The sequence below is a fragment of the Otolemur garnettii genome, unplaced genomic scaffold (assembly GCF_000181295.1).
Source record: "Otolemur garnettii isolate 467f Iridium unplaced genomic scaffold, OtoGar3 scaffold00168, whole genome shotgun sequence".
Classification (NCBI taxonomy): domain Eukaryota; kingdom Metazoa; phylum Chordata; class Mammalia; order Primates; family Galagidae; genus Otolemur; species Otolemur garnettii.
The window spans coordinates 3,702,426-3,710,194 of NW_003852563.1; the positions used below are offsets into that span (position 1 = coordinate 3,702,426).

At 37.1% G+C, this 7,769-nt stretch overlaps 1 non-coding gene across 1 annotated transcript; it reads left to right on the plus strand.

The window, feature by feature from the left end:
• Positions 1 to 5,962: 5,962 nt before the first annotated feature.
• Positions 5,963 to 6,125, plus strand: LOC111728558. Its single transcript, XR_002775813.1, has one exon. It is a non-coding gene; the product is annotated as a U1 spliceosomal RNA (small nuclear RNA).
• Positions 6,126 to 7,769: the final 1,644 nt, after the last annotated feature.

The following is a 7,769-nucleotide window of genomic DNA, read 5'->3' on the forward strand; positions in this document are numbered from 1 at the left end:
AGTTACAAGAAATACCTGTATAGCTCAATAATGGAACACCTTGGTGAAAAGGGCGTGGAGAGAGATTTAGCTCTCCTAAAAAAACATGAGACTCGTGAGATAAGAGCATTGGTGAATTGGCAGCCTGTAGACCTGTGGTGTTGAGACATCATCAGCCTTATATTAGGCTAGAGGAGAAGGCAGTTGGGAGTGTGTGCATTCTAAAATGGACCCACTTACTCCCACACAGCGTCTCTCTGCTGAAGATCACTAAGCTCTGCTAAAGACTAAGATCTATCTTTCTAAGAAGATTGCTTTACCCTCTCTAAGACTCTCTCTCCTGCTAAAGTAGATAGCCCTCAGGCACCTAAGAGAAATTGTTCCTGAGCAAGGTAGCTTAGTGGTCTGTGTCCGGAACCTAGTTAAGCCGGGCTGACCTTGCCAGTTCTGGGCCCTGACATTGATACGTTTGGTGGTGGTTGGCTTATTTTTACTCATATGGAGTATTTCACAAATGTGTCTCTGGATCTCTCTCTGGATCCATGATTAATATGGTTGTTTCTATATTTGTGCAATTGCAAATAATACTGTTAAAAATTCTTTCTTGTGTCTCACCATGTGCATACACAGACATTTCTTTACTGTATAAATCTGGAATATTGCTTGGTCACTATGTATGAACAAGTTCAACATTATAAGATAATTGCCAACTTTTTCCCTCAAAGTAGTTATATGTATTTAATCTCTCATCAACAGTAAGATTTATGTGCTCCACACTTGATATTGTTGATTTATGCTACTTATGGGCATGCTGAAAATTTCTCCTATAGACTTTAAATCCCCCTGAAGACTTTCCATTATGTATCACTGTTCAGCATTGTCTTTAACTGTGTGTCTTTATCTTCATTCCTTGTAAGGATAATAAAAGAATACCATCACTGATAGCCTACTCTGTTCAGCATGGTAATCACCCTACATGTGTGCCTATTCAGTTTTTTTAATTGCACTAATCACATTTCAAATGATCAACAGTCAGAAGTGGCTTGTGGCTACCACCTTGGACTGAATATACAGAGAACTTTCCATTATTACAGAATGTTACACTGGGCAACAGTGATTTGGACCAATCAGCCTTTACTGAAGCATGTGGATGAGACTGGGATACTTGAGCAAAATTAGAGTCTTGAGAAGAATGGGTGAATAGATACAGGTTTTTAGAGAATAGTTTCCACTGCATGTGTTTACACAGGAAGCAACACATAGAATGTAAGGAACTGGATGTAGAAAAGGTGATCCTCTGCTATGTTCATTTCTTAATCTTCAGAAGATCTCTGTTATTGCATTTATTGCAAGTACCTTAGTTGTAATTTTGTTGGTGCTATTGGAAAGATTTAGCATAGTTGATTAATTCGAGAAATTTTGTTGAGTTTTCTAAACAGAACTGGGAATAATAAGGTGCATAATGAGTTCAGGTAGTTAGTGGAAATGTACTGAAATGGCAGGGGTGGTAAATTAGATGAAACAAGCACTCTACAGGATGCTTTGTGGGAATAGAGGGCTGTGCATCAGGAAAATTACAGTACCACACAAGCTTCTGAAATTTTTTGCCTTGACTTTCCATCATAGGAAACATTCATCAGGGGTCAGACAGAATAGCAGAGGACTAAAAAATATACTTGATGGATCTGAGGCAGAATGGTGTTATAGAAGAACTGAGTCACAATTTCAATAAGGAGAATAATTGGTTACTCCAAGGTTACATTTGTGTTCATTCTCTCATTGACATCAAAGCAGCGACATTGTATTGTCTTCTGGGTGTACTACCCAGTTCCGTAACCCAAGGGGGAGGAATCTCCTGCTAGTTCCTTTAGATAGTGAGAAAGGGGCATCAAAACTTAAATTCCAAGGCTGTTAAACATCTATTTAAGTTGAATGGGATATTTGAAACATGCTAAAATTAGAAAACTTTAAATAAGTATAAGAAAAGTCTAAATTGTATAGCACTAACAATAAAAGAAACCAGATGATTAAGAGGTCAATGGGAATGCTGACAGCACAGTGAAATAATACAGCTCATCCACCAGCACCATTAAATACTGGGGGCTGGGGGGAACTCCTTTGAGGGAAGCATAGGAGGACAATACATCACAGCCAGCTTCTGAAGCTACAGCTGCTTTTACTCTTTCACATACTGTGAAGTTACCTTTGATTTTTAAAAAAATCTTCCTTTTATTCTCAACCTTTTCCCCTTCACAGCATTTCTGGCATTCATTCTTTCTGTGTTAGTCAAGAAACAGAAGCAACAGCATATATATATATATACGCACACATATATATATGTATATATGTCTGTGCATGTGTGGGAAAGAAATTTTTAAAGAATATGCTCACATGCTTAGAGAGACCAGTAAGTTCAAAATATGCAAGGTAAGTAGCCCTGATGGAAATTCAGGTGAGAGTCTATGCTGCAAGCTTGTGTACAAATTCCATAGGACAGTAGGCTGGAAAATCAGATAGGGATTTTATGTTGAAGTCTTGAGGAAGAGTCTTTCTTCTTCAGAAAATCTCAATCTTTACTAATAAGGTCTTTAACCAATTGGATGAGGCTTACCCACAACATAAGGGGTAATCTACCGTACTCAAATTCTAATGATTTAAATGTTAATTGCATTGATGTAGTTTAAATATATCTTCTAAAATTCAAATGTGTTGAAAACTTAATCCCCAATGTAGCAATGCGAAGAGGTGAGACCTTTAAGAGATGATTAGAGGGCAGAGCCCTCATGCATGATTAATGCCATAATCATGTGAGTAGGTTTATTATTGCCTAAGGGGGTTCATGGCAAGCAGATGAGTTTGGCTTCTTTCCCCTCCTCCCAAGCTCCTCCAGGTGCGCATTCATACACTCTCTCACACACGATCTCTTGCCCTCTGTCTTCCATTATTGGATGATGCTACAAGATGGCCCTTGCTAGATACTAGTTCCTTAATCCTAGACTTCCCAGCTTCCAGAACTATGAGAAATAAATTTTGTTCTCTATAAACTGTGCACTCTCAGGTAATCTGTTATAGCAGCACAACACAGATGAAGACATGCATCTAACACACCCATCAACAGCAACATTTTGATTGATGTTTGACCAAACCACTGGGTACTGCAGCCTTCCTAAACTGATGCATAAAATTAGCCATCACACTTCCCTTTATACTTCAACATCCACCACCTCAGACCTATGATCTTATAACCTTGTGTTTGAAATGACTGAAACAGATCACTCTAACCCCCCAATCCTCCTCCCACTTTCTCCATTTTTCAATTCACCTTTTCTTTTTGATGTTATCATATTCCTAAAATATTTTTCACCTAAGTTTCTCCATTATGTCCCAGGATACCAAACTACACTGATTTTCAGGGGCTCCTAAACTCTCTCCTTTCTTTCCATTCATGGTGTTCTTCCTCTTCTCCACATGACCAGCTCGTTCTGTGCTAGTCAGATCATAACTGGGCTGTCACATTTCCTCTTTAATTTTAATACACTCCCTATTGCAGACACATTTAAATTATATCTGCTGCAGTTCCCATGACGATGTCATCTCCATGGAGCCTTTACACCATATACCATCAGTAGCATAAGGCTTAGCAGTTGTGTGTTCTCTTTGTACTTAATACATGCTAACTTTGCCTTCTTAATCACATGGTAAGGCACTTGAACTTAGGAATTGTGTTAAATTTCTCTTGTAAGCACCACTTCATCTGGAACAGTGGTTGCATGAAGGAGATATCTAGCCATTCACTCATTACAGCAAAAAAAAAAAAAAAAAAAAAAAAAGCTTAAATGATGTATAAAAAGTACATTTAGGGAATTAAAAAGTGCAGTATTTTGGACTCATCTTTACTGAATTAAAACCTCTGAGGATAAACCCCCACATCTGTACTTCAACAAGCTTCCCAAGATGACTTGGATTTTGTAATTCCTGAACACTGGTATTCAGGAATTACTATATAAACATCTTGCTATTTGTTATTACATTGACAAAAGAGTTTAGAGTATGTTCCCTCTAGACAGCTGTCAAGCATGTCTGTGTTGCCAGTACTTTGCTTTGAGGGTCCCTTTTCTTATCTGTACTATGTTAATATTCTTTTAATTGTTCACCAGGCTTCCCTTCAGGCTTCTCTCCAATATTGCCTCTATACTGTACCCAGAGTGTTTTGTGATGAAAAGATTGTGACACTGATTGTGCTATCTACGTGTAAAATGCTTTATGTTCTCCTCTGTTCAGGATGAATTTCAATCTTCTTCACATGGGTTGTAAAGCTATTCAAGATGCGGTATATGCCTATCATTATAGCTTAGGCTATTTCCAATGTCTCCATTCATAAGGAACTACTCAAAACAATTTTATCTTCTTATGAGTCTTTATCTGTATATAGCTTTAAGTGATATGTAATTCATGCCATTCATCCAAGTAACAGTTATGGAATTAAAATTACATAATCCAAGCATTTGTCAGATTCTAAGGCTCCTGAAATTAAAGACACAGTCATCTTCTAAACGCTACAGTCCAGTAGAAAGACAGATAAATAAAAGCTGATTTAACAATAGCTATTATAGACTGAGAACTTATCACTTGTCAGGACTAGACTAAGAATTTTATATGAATTATCACTTTTAATCTTCACAAACGCACTATACGGAGCCTGCCAAGAGTCCATGTCTTGGAATCCGGAGCCCTCATCCTCCACTATGTTCTTCTGCTGCTGTTGGAAGAATTAAGAGGAACCACTATCATATCATAGGGAATTGCATACATTGCTCATGGCACAGCCTCCTGCATGAGAGAAAAGAAAATCAGACAAAATAAGACCAGTATTTCACTGCTCCTCTATCACATTGGGACTGATATGTTGCTTATTTTTATAGCTAAAGCAATTAAGAAAGTGCCTGCCATGTGTAGGGTGAGCAGATTCTAACATCTGTAAGGCGGGGCAACATGGGGGGGCGGAGCGGGGGGCTGAGCTGGGGGCAGAGCTGGGGTGGAACGGGGGCGGAGCAGGGGCAGAGCTGGGGCGCGGGGCAGAGGACAGGGCAGGGAGGGCAGGGGCTGACAACAAGGCAAACTTTGATAAGCAGTTCTCGATAATCACTTCTCAGCAATTATTTATTACAGTTTAACATTATAAAATTAACAAAAATAATATAAAACTCATATTCTGGTGAAATAGTCATATGGCAGCCGAAAATTGTATATTCCCTTCTTGTTCTCCAGCCTGTTCGTGCATTCTTTCCAAAAATCGGGACTTTTTTAAAACGCCGCGGGACAAATTGTTGAAAAGCAGGACTGTCCGGCCAAAATCAAGACGTCTGGTCACCCTAGCCATGTGGCAAGAACCAAATAAAAGCTTGAATGTTCCAGTTCCTTTCTTTCAACTGTCTCAGATCTCTTTACCAGTGCTCAACATGTCAACACTGACTGCGCTGAGTTTCAATCCTGGTTCTCTGTGATCTTTCCTAAACTTTCTGCTATTAGAAAAATAATTTAACATCTAATTCTTAGTTTTCTCATCAGTAAAACAAAAAACGCAACAGCTTCTATGTCATTCCAAGTTCTACTGAAAATAGGAAAATGACTAAATCATATTTGTATTTTGGGAGTGATTAATCCTAGCCACTGTGTGCAGTAGTAAGTAAAAGGCTGGACTATGAGGTTAGCAGAAGGCCTAAAGAAAAAAAACAACATGAATATCTGTGTACCAAAGTCTTATCTACAAAGTGATAGAAGAAGTACAGCTTCCTCTTGACAATTCTAGCTTCATTACACGGACCTGGACGTAACGTCTGAAATTTCAAACTTCTTCCGGTTAACTTATGATTAATTTGAATCATTCTCTTAGATTACTAAATGAAAGGTTTTTATAAGATTATAGCTAAAACAATGCCATATGAAAAACTTTGTGACTCTGTAAAAGATGTAGCTATTTGTTATACTTACCTCGCAGGGAGATACCATGATCACGAAGGTGGTTTTCCCAGGGTGAGGCTTATCCATTGCACTCTGGATGTGCTGAACCCTGCGATTTCCCCAAATGTGGGAAACTCAACTGTATAATTTGTGGTAGTGGGGAACTCTGTTCATGCTTTCCCCTAGTTAAAAAAAAAAAGATGTAGCTATTTGTTTAATGAAACAAGAAATATTTAAAGTTAAAGGGTAAAAATTTATAATTCTGATGTATCCATAAGGTAAGATTTTAAGTGGTCTGAATCTCATCTTTTAAAATTGAAAATTGAAAAGTAACCTAAATTTGAACAAACTTAAAATCTGATGTCTATTTGAAACCTGGAAGTAACTAGCAGAAGAAATAAATGGAGATGCTTAAATTTGGTGTTTATAAGATGCCTTGGAAGGCAATTAGATCTCTGAGATTGAAGATCTTAATGCTGAAAAGTTGAGGCTGTATTCTGCTTTTCTGAGGCAGCTCTATGAGGTTCTAAACCTAGGAATGCCTAGGAGACATGTGCCTCCCAGGGAAATTTAGGCTAGACTGTAAGAAAAGCACCCCTTCCACACAATGGTCCTGAAATTTGCAGGATGCTCAAGGAGAAATATCCCACTCTCAGAGACTTCCACTGTCCCTGATTAGTCAATGAGCCTTTAAACTTTCAGAGTTCTACAATAGAGTATCCCTCAGCATAGATTTAATGTTCATTGAAGGAATATATCTACATAAATCTATCACTAAAATAATCTAAAAATAAGACATGTACAAATATGAGTCTAATTTAATACTCTAAAAATCGACTATAATTATAATTAAAACTTCATTTTAATGGCACTTTTGAGAGGCACATTTAAATAATGAAAAATGGTATAGACTTTACCTTGAATATTGAGTTCATCTAATCAATAAAATTACTATTCTTAACTACTTGATGCTGAAAAATAACATAGTATGCTAATTTATCAAACTAAAATGAAATCAATAAAACAGGTAATTAATGATATGTGAAACTGTAAATGAGAATAAACTTCTCACAAATGGAAGCTTATACTGGTTATAAACACAAATAAGAATTAAATCCAAAAGTTGATGTATGTCTCCAGTGCAATATGGTGAGCTTAATATTAATATGTTGAAATGTGATTGAAGCTTATATACATCAGTGTTATGCACATTCTTAATTTAATTTGTAGAAGACAGCTGGGGCACTGTTCTTAAAGAGAAGAACTATTCCCTAAAATAAGACACTGTCTTATATTTATTTTTTCTCAAGAAGACACACTAGGCCTTATTTTCAGGGGAGGTCTATGTCTTACTCTTTCTGTGTGGAAATGCATGTATGCAGTATATCTGCATAGCCATGCTCATCACTAGGTCTTATTATCAGGGTAGGGCTTATATTTAACAAATGCATAAAAATCCTGCTAGGGCTTATTTTTTGGGTAGGTCTTATTGTTGGGGAAACACGATATATATATTTACCTATATTTCCTTCTGCCGGCATTAGAATCGAGTCTAATATCATCAGACACTTCTCCATCAGGGATTTTCAGTGCCTAAAGGCTAATTTGCTTAGTAGAACATCAACTATTACTGTTCATAGCCACCTCTGCTGATTTCTCAGGCTCATGTTCATAAATTTAAAAAAAATGAATTTCAGTTTTTTACAGACTATGTATGATTTTAATAATATAATAAATAGATACTTTGCTGGCAGTATGTAAAAAAACTCATGCATTATCTTCAGGGGCTTTTATGGCTCAATACAAACCAAAATATAAAAAATTATAGG